This window comes from Bos taurus, chromosome 13 (assembly GCF_002263795.3).
Source record: "Bos taurus isolate L1 Dominette 01449 registration number 42190680 breed Hereford chromosome 13, ARS-UCD2.0, whole genome shotgun sequence".
Lineage (NCBI taxonomy): Eukaryota > Metazoa > Chordata > Mammalia > Artiodactyla > Bovidae > Bos > Bos taurus.
This window is the reverse complement of record NC_037340.1, coordinates 72992724-73006286: the sequence shown is the minus strand read 5'-3', so window position 1 is coordinate 73006286 and position 13563 is coordinate 72992724. Positions and strand designations below refer to the sequence as shown.

The 13563-nt window shown below is 46.4% G+C and overlaps 1 protein-coding gene across 5 annotated transcripts in view; it reads right to left on the bottom strand.

Moving 5' to 3' along the window:
• PKIG (cAMP-dependent protein kinase inhibitor gamma) overlaps positions 1 to 13563 on the bottom strand; it is an 80121-nt gene that overhangs the window by 21843 nt on the left and 44715 nt on the right. For 4 of the 5 annotated variants that reach the window (NM_205812.1, XM_005214514.5, XM_005214516.5 and 1 more), the window contains 1 exon segment: positions 2876 to 2945. The gene's annotated coding sequence lies outside the window, so the exon portion shown is untranslated. 5 annotated transcript variants of the gene reach the window in all.

Here is a 13563-nt window from a genome sequence, read left to right as displayed (position 1 = left end):
TTTCATTTGTCTAATTATTCCTCAGGGAATGACTCACTCCAGATCACCAAGATTCCCACACTGTTACTCTTTTAAGCATCAGAACTTTCTGTGGAGACAGAAAGCAGACTGGTGGCTGCCTGGGACTAGAGAGGCTGGAGGGCTTGGGAAGGTGATGAGTTCAGGATGTGGGGTTTCTTTTTGGGGGGAATGAAAAGGTTCTAAAATGATCATGGTGACAGATACAAAACTCTGAAATATACTGTAGGCCAATGAATTATATATTTTAAATGAGTGAACTGTGTGGCATGTGAATTATATCTCAGCAAAGTTGTACCAAAAAAAAAAAAAAACCTTATCTGAATTAAAATGGACAGAGACTCTTCTCAGGCACTGCACTAATGCATTAGTGTATTACCCACTAACCTTTTCTTCATGATTTAAGATCAGTGCCGTGTGCATAGTTTTTAGTATCTTGTGTAACACGACAACCTTCTCAGTATTATAAGATACAGAGCTGTTTGATCTACCTTTCACAGCGCATTATTTTTTTCTAAAAACGGTGAATTTACTTTCACCATAAAGCTTGGTGGTTAAGTTCATGTACTTGGGTCATGTATCACTTACTGACTGTGTGACCTCTGGTGAATTACAAGATCTTTCTGTGCTTCAGTTTTTCACACATAAAATAAGAGCTTCAACCTCCATGGGAAGTTGTGATGATCAAATAAGATAAGATATACAAAGCCCTGGATGCTGTTCCTGGTGGTGGTAAGCCAGACTGAAATTCAGCTATCCATCAACACTGTTCCCACTGGGCTGGCTTCCCAGGTGCCTCAGTGGTAAAGAACCTGCCTGCAGATGAATCTGCATCCAGGGGCTTCCCAGTGGCACTGAGTCAGAACAGGACACAAGCCTGGTGGCTTAGGAAGGAGATGCAGGAGACTCGGGTTCGATCCCTAGGTTGGGAAGTTCCCCTGGAGGAGGAAATGGCAACCCACTCCAGTATTCTTGCCTGGAAAATCCCATGGACAGGAGAGCCTGGCGGGCTACAGTCCATGGGGCCGCAAAGAGTTGGACATGACTGAGCATAAAGACAGAGCACTGTTCCCACTGCTGTCAGTGTAGCTGCTGTAAAGCCCCTCTGAGCCATAGACTCAGAAACCAGAAGACCTCCAAAGTGTGCTCAGTGAGATGAAACAGGGGCTGGGGGTGCAATTTTGTGGTTAGACTTTGGGACACGCCATCAGATAGCTCTAAGCGCCAGCAATATTAGCTAGTTTGTCCCAGTTCACCCCTAAACAGAAAAACCTAGATGAGGTTGCCCAAGATATCCTGGCACATGGAAGACTGGTGCCTAAGGAGACTCGAGACCCCAAAACACTTGGGGCTCTCTCTTGACCACGTGTGTGTGCTCAGTTGCTAACTCATATCCAACTCTGCAACCCCGGCACTGTAGCCTACCAGGTTCTTCTGTCTATGGGATTTCCCAGGCAAGAACACTGGAGTGGATTGCCACTTCCTTCTCCAGGGAATCGTCCCAAATCAGGGATTGAACCCATGTCTCCCGCATTAGCAGGTGGATTCTTTACCATTGAGCCACCAGGGAAGCCCCTCTCTAGACAACTGATTCTTAACCTTCAGAGGTCACAGACACATCTGAGAATCCGAGGAAAGCTATAGATATTTAGCCTAGGAGAGTATGTGTGTATACATACAAAACTGTACCCATGTTTACAGGAAAATCTTGAATCCCAGAGAAGCCTGTTTAAATACCTTGGCTCTAAACTTCACATAACCCTAGCATCCTCAAGGTTCAGTGGCTAGGCCCCAGTGCTCCCACAGCAACTGGAACAGAAGGCCCTCTGACCCTGGCCAGATAAACAGTCCTGGGAGCTGACTGCCGCATCCAAGCCACTGCAAACATCTGCATCCAGGGGCTTCCCAGCAGCACTGAGTCAGAACAGGACACAAGCCTGGTGGCTTGGGAAGCTGCTATAGGGCAAGGCCCAAATGCCTTGCTGATAAGCAGCTGGGGAGTTTCAGACCCAGGGCAGCTGCCTGCCAGATAAGATCCTTTCTCTGCCAACAGAGAAGAGGAATCTTAGGAGCGGTGCTAGAGGCAGGCCAGGCCGTGAGAGGGAAATCAAAGGAGCTGGAAATCCCCCAAACTCCCAGGACTACTAGGACTTGGACAGTGAACTAAAAACCAGAGATTCTGCCCAAATGTAAGAAGATGGAGCTGTAAAGGGGTAGATAAGTTGGGGGCAAGGGAGGTGGGTGGACCATGGATCAGAGGCTGTTAAAAAATGTTTAGATACCATAAAGATATGAACACTGACCCACGGCAGCCACACTTCCAGGCAGACCATTCTAGGATCTATGGACTGCATTCTTCTTCCAACTGGAAGGAACCTGCACCATCTCTCCTCATCAGATCACTGGGCTGTACTTGTTTCTTTGGGCTGGGTTTTGCCTGCTTTTGCTTCTGTACCACAGTATTAAAATCCCCATCATGTGCCCTTGTCTTTATGAAAATACTTTTACAACAAACAATTGGCGGACGGGGAAGTTGGCATCGCACCCAGATTTGCATTCTATCTGCTTAAGCAGATGGTCGAAGAAACCCATTCTCTTGTAAGCCACCAGAGGTAAATTGTCTTTCTGATTCTCTATAGCATCAGAGAAACGGTGTAAATGGAATCATGACGGAAACTGCAGCGTGATTTTACATAACTACTGAAAAGGGCCGTCCTGGCTCTCCCTCATGGGACGCTGCGTCCTCTCTGATTTCATTTGGAACCGATTTCTTTTCCTTCTTCAAACGGAAGTAAAAGTACGCAGGCAAACACTCGTGACGCTGCAGCAGAGTGGTGTGAGCAGTGTGACTACCCACCTGGCTCAGTTTCTTTTTCCTGCTCGCATCTCTTCAGATTTTCCACTGTTGACTAATCAATGTGGAAATTCTAAGGAACCAGAAGAAAAACAGAAATTAGAGTCAGACATCCGCTAGGGCTGAAGCAATCTTTTACGAATACAAGTTAACAATATCTATCAACTTATTAACTGTGCACATCCTTTGGCTCACTCAAACATCTAAAAATTTATACTATAAATAGGTTCACATAAGTTAAAAAAAAAATGTCCAGTAAAACATACTGTGTAAAAGTAAAAAAAATAAAAGAGGAAACAACTTAAGTGTCTGTTACTAGGAAAAAGAGTTAAATTATGATATCGACGCAGGGAGGAACTATACAGCCATTACAAAGATTCTGTAATGGCTGTAATGGGGGAGATTCTGTGGTACTGACATGGGAAAATGTACATACTCTGATGTTTAAAAAAGTGTAAAATTGTATATACTATTTTAGTAAAAAATGAACGTGATTGTTTATCCTTAGGAAAAAAGTACAGCGTTTGTGTACATACACACTTTTTGTATCTATATTAGAAAAAGGCAAACAGCAAACCGAAAACAGCGGCTCCTCCTGGGACTCAGAAACTGAGGGGAGAGGAAGGAAAGGCTTTCAATTTTTATAGGAACTGTTTCTGTTGCAGCTGAAAACTTTATTATTAGAGGCACACACATCTTTCATAGTCATTATACACCCTGTTTAAATTCCAAAGTATCAAGAGTAAGGGCAAAAGAAATTTTTGGACAAAGACTAAGCAGGTTTACCATTGACAGAACTCCAAAACATTCTCCAATAGAAGAGAAAGTGAACATAGAGTATCATTGTGATTGTAGAAGCAACAGTGAGCAAAATTAGTAAGAATATTGGTACATTTAAACAAGTACTGACTGAGTGAGACAAGCTAAATGAGGAGGTAAAAACAGACTTGACGGTATTTGACAACGACAACGTGGAAGATGGAACCGAAATCAGATAGATATTCTAAGGTCCTCGATTATTCAGGACAAAGAAATGCTGTTTTATTTTAGATAACACTTCCATGATGAATACTGAAATTTTAAAAACAACAAAATATAGAAATAGAACACATGAGTCCAGCCAGTTAGTATGTTCCTGGGTAGAAAAGTCTAATTATCCTAAAATGCCAACCTTCCCAGATTACTATATAATCTTAATTAAATTCAAATAAGAATACCAATAGGTTTCTTGGATGGGGGAATGAAAAAAATTACGTTAGAGTTCATATGGAATAGTAAGTATTCAAGAAAATTAGCCAAGAAATAAAGAAAAGCATAAAAAGTAAAGAGGGGATTTGTCTTAAAATTTTAAAAAGTTATTATAAAGACATAATAATAAAAAGATACAGAATTAACAGAAGAATAGACAAATAAGTTGTGGGCTAGAATACCAAGTTCAGAAACATACCATAAAGGAACTTATTAATGACAAAGATGGATTTCAATACAAAACAGAAAAGATGGCGTATTTAATAAATGCTGCTGGCCTATCTAGAACAAAGCCTGATCATTACTCCTCAGGATGCACAAACATAAATTCCAAAGGGATTAAAGGTTCAGGATTAAATTAACTAAAACCATATAAGTATTAGAAAAACATGTACTAAAATATTTATGTAACTTTGAGGTGGGGAAATTATTCCTAAACAAGGCAAGAAATTCAAATACTATGAAGAGCAATACAGAAACAAATTAATAAATAATAGATTAGGGAAAACATTTGCAACACATATGGGATCTTTAATATATAAACACATTAAGCGCTCCTACGTGTGGTTGAGAAAAGACAAACAATTCATAGGAATATGGGCAAAGGAAATTCACAGATAAAGAAAACGAAAAGATCAGTTAACATGCAACAATGCTCAATTTCACTAAACAATATACAGAAGTAAGATGCTATTTCCCCATCAGCTTGGCCACAAATGAAACGAGCGATGGAGAGAGAGATGGACAGAAGAGAGAATTCCTAATACTGGTAAAGCTTTAGGGAAATGAAAGTACTCACATATGGCTGGGGAGAACGTAAATTATTACAACTCTTTGTAAAGTAGGATTATATTATCAATCAAAATATAAAGTATGAATACTTTTTAACCCAGCAATACTATTTTTGAAAATATAATCTATAAAAGTAAAAGCACCAGTGAAGATATGTACATGAAAATATTTAACGCAGTAAGATTTTTAATAGGAAAATATGGTAGTAACTCGAGTATCTGCCAAAGGAGAACTGGTTGAATATATTGTGGTACCTCTAGATCTATAGCCCTGAAGTTATTTAAGAGTGAACTGGATTTGTACCTACCCAGGATGTATTATTTAGTGGGAAAAATAAACTGTAAAATAACAAAGTACAATCCCACTTCTGGCAAAACACAATAACCACATACATACATACAATATCCATCTACACGGGAGCTCGGAGAGAGGTATGGAAGGATACACACCAAACTAACTGCCCTGGTTATCTCAGAAGGATGGAAATGGGGAGCAGGAGGAGAGCAGAGATCATAAACTTTCTCTGTATACATCTTCAAATTGTTCAGTTAGTTACAATCAGCACATGCATCTCTAGGGGAAGTCAATGAAGAAAGCAAAAACAACAACAAACAAATACACACACGAGAGCAGAGACAATGCATGCTAGTAAACTACGTCACACGCTACCCGTTCATCTTTACATGGGACAGTTAACTACTTCCTCTCACTTTCTCTTTTGGTCAAATAAAGAATAGGTCTTCCAAACTATCATTTTAACAGCTGGAAGACAATTTATCTAAAAAACATTTCTTTTGGCCATGCCCTGAGGCATGTCGTCTCTTAATTCCCTGATCAAGGATCGAACCCACGCCCTGTGCATTGGAAGCTCCGAGTTTTAACCACTGGACCGCGGGGGAATCCCCTGGAAGACATTTTTAAAAGCTTCATGAGATGGGGAAAAGCTGCACTTTTCCCCCTAAGCATTTATGTGTTTTATTTTAAAGGGGAAATTTTTTTTACTTAAAAAAAAAAAAAAAAATGCCCCCTTTAAAAATCTACTGCCCTGCTCAGGTGGTGTGTGGGCTGGTTCCGCACCGTTGACTGTTTTCTGTGGCTACCTGCCCCCAGTTACCTTCCTTCCAAAACCCAAATAAATGTACTCCCAGGCACCTATGTCTGCCGGGAATCAAGGCCCAGTAAACCGCAGCAGCTGTGCTCACAAGGCTCTCTCGGCCTCCAAGCAGATTCTCTGGCTTCGCTATCAAATGGGTCCTGGAATCCAGAGAAGCGAAATGGATTCTTTTGTAACCCATTCTGACAGAAGCAGAAAGGAAGGAGATGGTTTATCCCAGTGGATGAAATGAAAGAGAAAAAAGGAACAGCACTCACAACAAGCTCTTGAAGGCGAGCCACCTAGGTGGAATCGGCCATTTGCAGGTTACCTGGAAGGGTACACTCTGCCCTTACCTGGTGCCATGCTTTGCTTTTAGTTTAATTTTATTTCATTAATTAGAAATCTTTCGCTGAAATAATGATACCGCATGTGTCTATAACACTTCGTATTTTACAAAGCACTTTAAGATACTTTATCTTTTTCAATCTTCACAATGGCCCTGGGATCAGATCAGCCTCATTCTCCTTTGGAGATGAAAATGAGGCCCAGAGAAGTTAAGGATCTTCTAAGGTCACACAGCAAGTTGGTGACAGAATGGCAACAGAAACTCTGGTCTCCAAACCCAAGTCCAGTAGGGAGCTCACAACTGAAATCAGAGAGAAAGGGAGCTAACAGGCAAGCCAACGAATGAAAACACTGGCTCTTGGGAGTACCAGATTTTTCCTGCCCCTTATGAAAAAAATTACAGACCAGGAGGACTATTCTATGCCACCTCAGGGAGAAAGTTTGCTCATACACTGGAATCCAGCTACTGAAGAAGACAGGGAAAATCCTTCCTGGGTCCTGTCCTCATTGCCTCCATCTTCTCCCTCTTCTCTCTTGCTTTCCCCTCTAGGCTTTAGCCCCACTGGCCTCCCTGCCTCCAGCCTTTCACCGGTGTTCCCCTCTCTACCTTGAACAGTCTTTCCCACAACGCAGCACCCTTGCGCCCCAGCCCCCTGCTCCCGCCTTAGCTCTCAGCATAACCGACTCCTCGTCTGGGTTCAAACACCACCATCTCTTGCGGCAAACCTGCCCTGACCACAGTCTCCTCCACACCCCTTACTCGTCCTGGGTATTTCCTAACACCACTATCAGTCCCGTACGCTACATGTGAGGAGGGACCACGGCTGTTTTGTGCAGTGCTCTCCGACTATCACCTTGCCCAGTGCCTAGCAGATACTAGGTGCTCAATAAATACTGGCTGAATACATCAAAGAGTTACTGAAATGAATCAAACGCTCGGCTTAAATGCTACTCTGTCAGGCTTCCACAGCACTATCCCTCTCTTGGGGCACATGATCACACATGTTAAGAGTTTTTCTTCCTATCAGGCTGGGAGCTACTTACAAGTCTCACTTACCCTGGTATTGCCAACAGCACCTTGCCCATAATGCTGAAAACATAAGGGTTCTTAATGATGGATGAATTCACACATCCGTAAAGGAAAATACAAAGGAAAGCTGGGGTCCTTAAACGACGGCAGACCTGGTTTCTCCTCTGCCCAAGGGGAGTGCAACACAGAATCTGAGCACCTCTGAGACACGCAAACAGGGACTCTGCCCAGGGAGAGAATAAAACGAGCTCAACTCCCGAAGCAGTGGGTGTGCGCCTAAGAAGGGGATGGGGGCAAAACCATGGATTGCTAACGGGAACTTACACAGGCGAAAACTTCCCAGTGACTAACTGCAAATGCGGATCAGAGACCTAAAAGATTCATGCGCTTTGACCTCACCAGGCCCTATTTAAAAATCAGAGAACCGAAATCACTGCGTGACGATTTCAGTGTGTTTTTCCGTACTGTCTAGCTTTTCCTTTCCACGGTGGTGGTTTAGTCGTGAAGTCATGTCCCACTCTTGCAACCCCATGGTCTGTACCTGCCAGGCTCCTCTGTGCATGGGATTTCCCAGGCAATAATAATGGAGTGGGTTGCCATTTCCTTCTCCAGGGGATCTTCACGACCCAAGGATTGAACTCATGTCTCCTGCATGGTAGGCAGTCTCCTACGTTGCAGGCAGATTCTTTACTGACTGAGCCACCAGATCCAGCTTATCCTTCCATGAAGGTGTTCTAACTTTCTAATCCGAAGGAAAAAAAAAAAAGGCCACAATAAGTGTTGTAAAAACAAACCAACAAAAAGCATAGTGGTGATTTTAGACAACAGAATCACCCATCCCTAGGATTCCGTGTCCTCTAAGTTGGGGCTGTTGCACTTCAATGACGAGTTCCTTTCTTTCCTCTGAAACCCTGGGGGATAGGAAGGTGCTGAGGGTGAAGACTTCAGCAGGTGCGGCTCTCATTTCTCCTTAAGGTAAGTGCTGGCATGGCTCTGGGCATCAGGAAGTGGAGGGGAGCGTGGAGTTTGTAATCAACCCAGCTCAGGATCAGGGCCTCGTCTACCTGCTGCTGATCCGCCGTAATTATTCACTCATCTGCCTGTCCTCACGATGCTCTTGAGAACTGCACCAGACCAGAGGCTGTCTCTTCATCAGCCTGATCCTCGAGGCTCATGCTCTCAGTGCCCACCAGCCCTCAGCACAGTTCACGGACTGGCAGGGCCCACCGCCATACAGTACTAAACACAGGTCCCTGGGACATAGTAAGACTGCATTAGCAACCAAATGCTTCATTATTCGAGTGCCCTGAAGGTCCATTATTCAGTTTGGAAGAGCCAAGTTGAAGGACAGCAATTTCTTGGAAGATTAGAGACTACTTTTACAGTTAGGAGATGCTGGCCTTGTCCAGTCAGAGCAGACGCGTTTATCATCGGCAATTCAGAATCGCTTAGCTCGGCAGCTGAGTGTAACTCCCAAAGAAACCATTCTTTGAAGGGGCAGTACTTACAAGTTTTCATGAGGCGTTTCTGAAAGATTTCCAGGAGGTAGTGAGCTCAGCCTTGGGTCCTGATTGATGACTTGTTTCCGAGAACCTTAGACTTTCCACGTCTGTCTCCACTTAGGAACCCACTCGGCCGCTCGTGAAAGCGCCTGGCTGAGTGGACTGGGGGAGTTCAGCTGCCCATCACGCTCAGAAAGGAACACCTGCCACCAACTTTTCCCTTTGGTCGCTGGGTGGGCCAGGGACCTCTGGTGTCAGGAAAAAGCACCCACTTCAGCTTCTGGCCTCAGCACTTCAGTGGGTGACAGGAAACGGTGCTGGGGCTCGGGTTAAAGAGCCAGCAGGGCGGCCCCAGGGCCATCCTGGTGGGGGCTGGGGGTGTGTGTGTGTGTGTGTGTGTGTGTGTGTGAAGACTGAGGAATTCAGAGATGATTTCTGGCTCCTCACACAAATGCCATCCTGGGACTGAGGGGCCAGGGGATGTCAGCTCACATCCTAGGATGTCAGCTAATGTTCTCCTTCTAGAAACCATAAAGCAGCTAATCCTGAGCATGTATTACTGAGTCAACTAAGTGTGTTGTGAGCTTTAAGCTGCTTTGTCCTCATGGCACCCCTGCCTGCCTCCTAAGTTGCTTCAGTCATGCCCGATTCTTTGCGACCCCGTGGACTGTAGCCCGCCAGGCGCCTCTGTCCATGGGATTCTCCAGGCAAGAATACTGGAGTGGGTAGCCATTCCCTTCTCCAGGGGATCTTTCCTGAAGATCCAGGGATCGAACCCCCATCTCCTGCACTGCAGGCAAATTCTTCACTGCTGAGCCACCAGGGAAGCCCCGACACCCCCTGAGGTAGATATAATTGTGACCCCACATTTCTGGGAAAAGGAGGGTGGGGAGGAATCTCTCCGAGATGGCTCAACCTCTCATGGAACCCTATGAGAGGTGACAGGGACTGGGGACACCAGCGAGCCGGGGGCCACAAATACAACTGTCCACAGGGGCCAGGGGCCAGGCAGAAGCCCAGGGAACACTAGACAGACTGGGCAAGTATTCACATTCAACAAAAATAAAAACACAAACCAGGTGCCTTCCTTCCAGGGTATCACCTCCTCCTCAGTACCACCTTAGGAAAGAGACGGACTTTTTAAGCAGCTGAAGTGTCGGGGCCCTGAGGGCTCGAGGTCCTGGGTGAGGTTGGGGCGGAGGCCCGGGCCCTCCCGTTGCCCACACCCCGGGGGCGGCGCCCTGGCGGCAACGGTCCACTTTCAAAGGGCTCAGCTGCTGGGAGGAGATACGCTGCAGCTCTCAGATCTGCCAAGGGGCTTCAAGAGCCCTCCAGCTCACCACAGTCTTAATCCAGTCAGTCAGTTCAGTCACTCAGTTGACTTTTTGCGACCCCATGGACTGCGATATGGTCTTAATCCAAAAGGTCTTAAATACCGCATCTTCCTAGGGTTAGGGTCTCTGATAGGCTCTTAAAGAGAAGAAAAACCCTTCAACTGCCAAGACCTGGAGGCTTGGAAACCCAAAGTCCAAGACCTGACAGCTTCTTTTGCTTTTCTTTGTACTTTGGCTCTGGCCAACCCTTCCCTGCAATGCCCACTCCAGTATCCTGGCCTGGAGGATCCCATGGACAGAGGAGCCTGGCGGACTACGGTCCATGAGGTTGCAAAGTCAGACACAACCGAGCGCCCACGCTCACGCCCCGTTTCCCCGCAGAGGTGCGGACTGTGTCGAAGTGAAATGGAGAGGGGAGGGAGATGAATAGAGATTTCCGTCTCCTCTTCTCCCTCTCTTTGGCCAAGCTAGGGAGTGGGACAGCGGGCTTCAAGTTGAAATTGAGTATGATGTGTCTCCTCTGTACCTATGTCCCAAGTTCTCTACCAGGAACAAGGAGACGGGGCCTGCGGTCCAGCGGAAGCAGTGAAGGGGTCACGCCAGCACAGCTCAGGTGCGACTCCCTGGTGGTCAAGAGGTTAGGGTTTGGTCTCTCACAGCTCGGGTAAACATAGAAAGGAGTTCAGGAAAACACGGGAACATACAGTGGAGAGTTACCCTGTCGGTGGAGTCGGGAAATAATGATACTGACCGCCTGGTGTTACGTGAAAGGATGAGCATAACACAGAGCCTGGCTCTCACCAGGAGCTCAAGACTTACTGTTGGTTCTTTTTCCTCCTCGCTCCCCGATATACACGCACATACACTGAGGATTTCTCCTTCCAGAACACAAAATCTCACAAAATTTAAACTCAGCAAGTAACCACAGTGCCTGTTTTGTGTCCTCTTTTAGTTCTCCTAGAGGCACCAGTTTTCACCCACTCCGGGATGCTGAAAACCACAGGCCCTCTGTTCCTCAAGCCCTAAGTGTTCTCCTCAAAGGGGAAAGGGCTTTGGAGGTTTCTTTCAGGCTGAATTTGGGAACACAGCTGACCCTTGAGCAGCACAGGGGTGAGGGGCACCGATTCTCTGGGCAGCTGAAAATCCAAGTGCAACTTTACAGTCGGCCCTCTGTATCCACGTGTCTGCAGCATCCCGGGCTTGCATCCGTGGATTCAACCAACTGCGGATCCTGGTTCTGTAGCGTGTTATTTATGGGAAAACATCCGCAGGACAGCCGACCCTCACAGTTCAAAGCCATGTTGTTCAGATGGAGGGCTCATCTAGTTTGGCCCCTCATTTAGGTACAAACGAGGGAACTGAGGTCCAGAGAATAAAACTCCTGCCCAGGGCCCCAGAGTTTCCTGGGGTGGCCCTTCTGTTATATAGTGGCTCTTGCTTTTTATTTTTTTCTTTTTTAAAGCTCGAGAATTTCTTCTTTAACTGTGATTTTTCAACTATTTTTACCCGCGAGGAGGGTGAGTGGTGCACACACAGCACCTGCAAGCTTCATGTCTCCAGCCACCTGAGAACCCTCGGCTCGGCCCCGCAGGTACGGCCCCCTCCCTTCCTCTCTGCACTGAGCGGCTCCCTTGGTTTAAAATCCTGAGGACAGAACCCAGCAGAGAAAATGCCCAAGGGCTTACACAGTCTTGTTTATTTTCTAGGAATAAGCAGCACATTTTTTTTTTTTTTAAAGGAAGCAATTAAAAGATCAGAAAGCCAAAGGTAAAGATTTCTGTCTTGGAGTTTCCTAGGCAGTTCCTGCAGCACTGGGCAGAAGTGATGAGGTAACGTCATGAAATCTAATCACCTCTGTATCTTAAACAGAAAATACCCCCTGCTGCCTCTGAGGGCGGCAGATTATGGGGAATTCTCATCTGCAGAGACATTTCTCTCTAGAATGTTTAAGATTTTGGGGGGTCCCACCTTGGTCATCAGAAAAATAAATTAAAAGTTTTCCCAAATACCAGTTTCTAAGGGAGGATTTATTTCCTTATCTATATTTGGGGAAAGGAGCTGCTTTTAAAGCCCGAGTGACTCCGTCCAAGTTCTATGGGAAACAAAGTAAGACAGCATTTGACTGGAGCCCTGTCTGTGAGCCTTGAAGTTCAGACTCTAGCCCTAGGCGGTTTCAGACAAAGCCATGGTTTTCAGAGCAATAACATATCATAATGTAAAAATAGACACTTGGTGACCAACGGGCTGGAAAGCAAACTCTCCGGAGAGCCCTGCCTCCCAGCCTGCTTCTCCCTGGGGGTGGGGGCGGTGGCGGCGGCGGTGGGGAAGAAAGTCCTACTTACGAGAGCAGGAGAGTTCCTTCCAAGTCCAGCGGTCCTCGGTCAGAAGGGAAGGTCGAATTTAAGGAGCCAGCATTCAGGACGCCTCCTTCGGAGGGTAAGCAAGACTAGCAGAGCGAGCCGGCGGGGGGCAGGCGGGCTCTCTCGTGCCCCCCTCTCTCTCTCTCTCTCCTAAATGAAACGCACTTCGAGGTTTTAGTGGGTGTTTCCCACGTCTCGGGCCAAGTGAGTCCCCATTTGTTGTAACCCAATGCTCGGCTGATGATGTCAACCGCTCAGCTCCCTGGTTCAGCTTCCACCTCTCCGTCCACAGGAGAGATCTGTTTCCTCCGGACAATGAGCCTCGGGGGCTGCAACTGCATCCCGGGCCTGCACGTTTGCCTAACATCCTTCCTTCCATTTTTGGCCTCAGTGACAAAAGGCTTCCTATCCACTCCCGGGGCCAGGGCTCCCGGAGTAAATCCCTTTGCCTCTTAGTCACTGCTGACCGTGGGCTGATTCAGTTTGCTGTGCCATGGTCCAGCTCACTTCTTGGGTGTATGATTACGCTAGTTAGGGCGGGGGAGCTGCACACCACCACACTCTGTACCATCCCCATCTTTTTTCTTCCTGCTCGATTTTCCAAGCTGTTGAATTTCTCCCGAAAGTTTCCTAGGTGCGTGCTGGACAGAGGGCCCGGGTCTGTCCTTTACTTCGACAGATGGCACATGTCCACGCCGAAGGCTCAGAACGGGCACTGGGCTGTTGCCTGGGAACTGGGCTCTGGTCCCCGACACGCTCCTAACTGAATGAATGACACCACGCACATCACCTCTCTCTTTGGATCTCAGTTTTCTCATCAATAAAATGAGGGTTTTGGTGTCTTCCACTTCTAGAATTCAGTAACGGACGAGCTTAATCAACAAATTCACCATAAGGAACTTTACTACAAAGTGGCTGACCACAGGCTTGAGGGAGGGAGGAACCCTGGAGGGGTCAGAGGCTACTGCTCAAGATGCCTGGTTC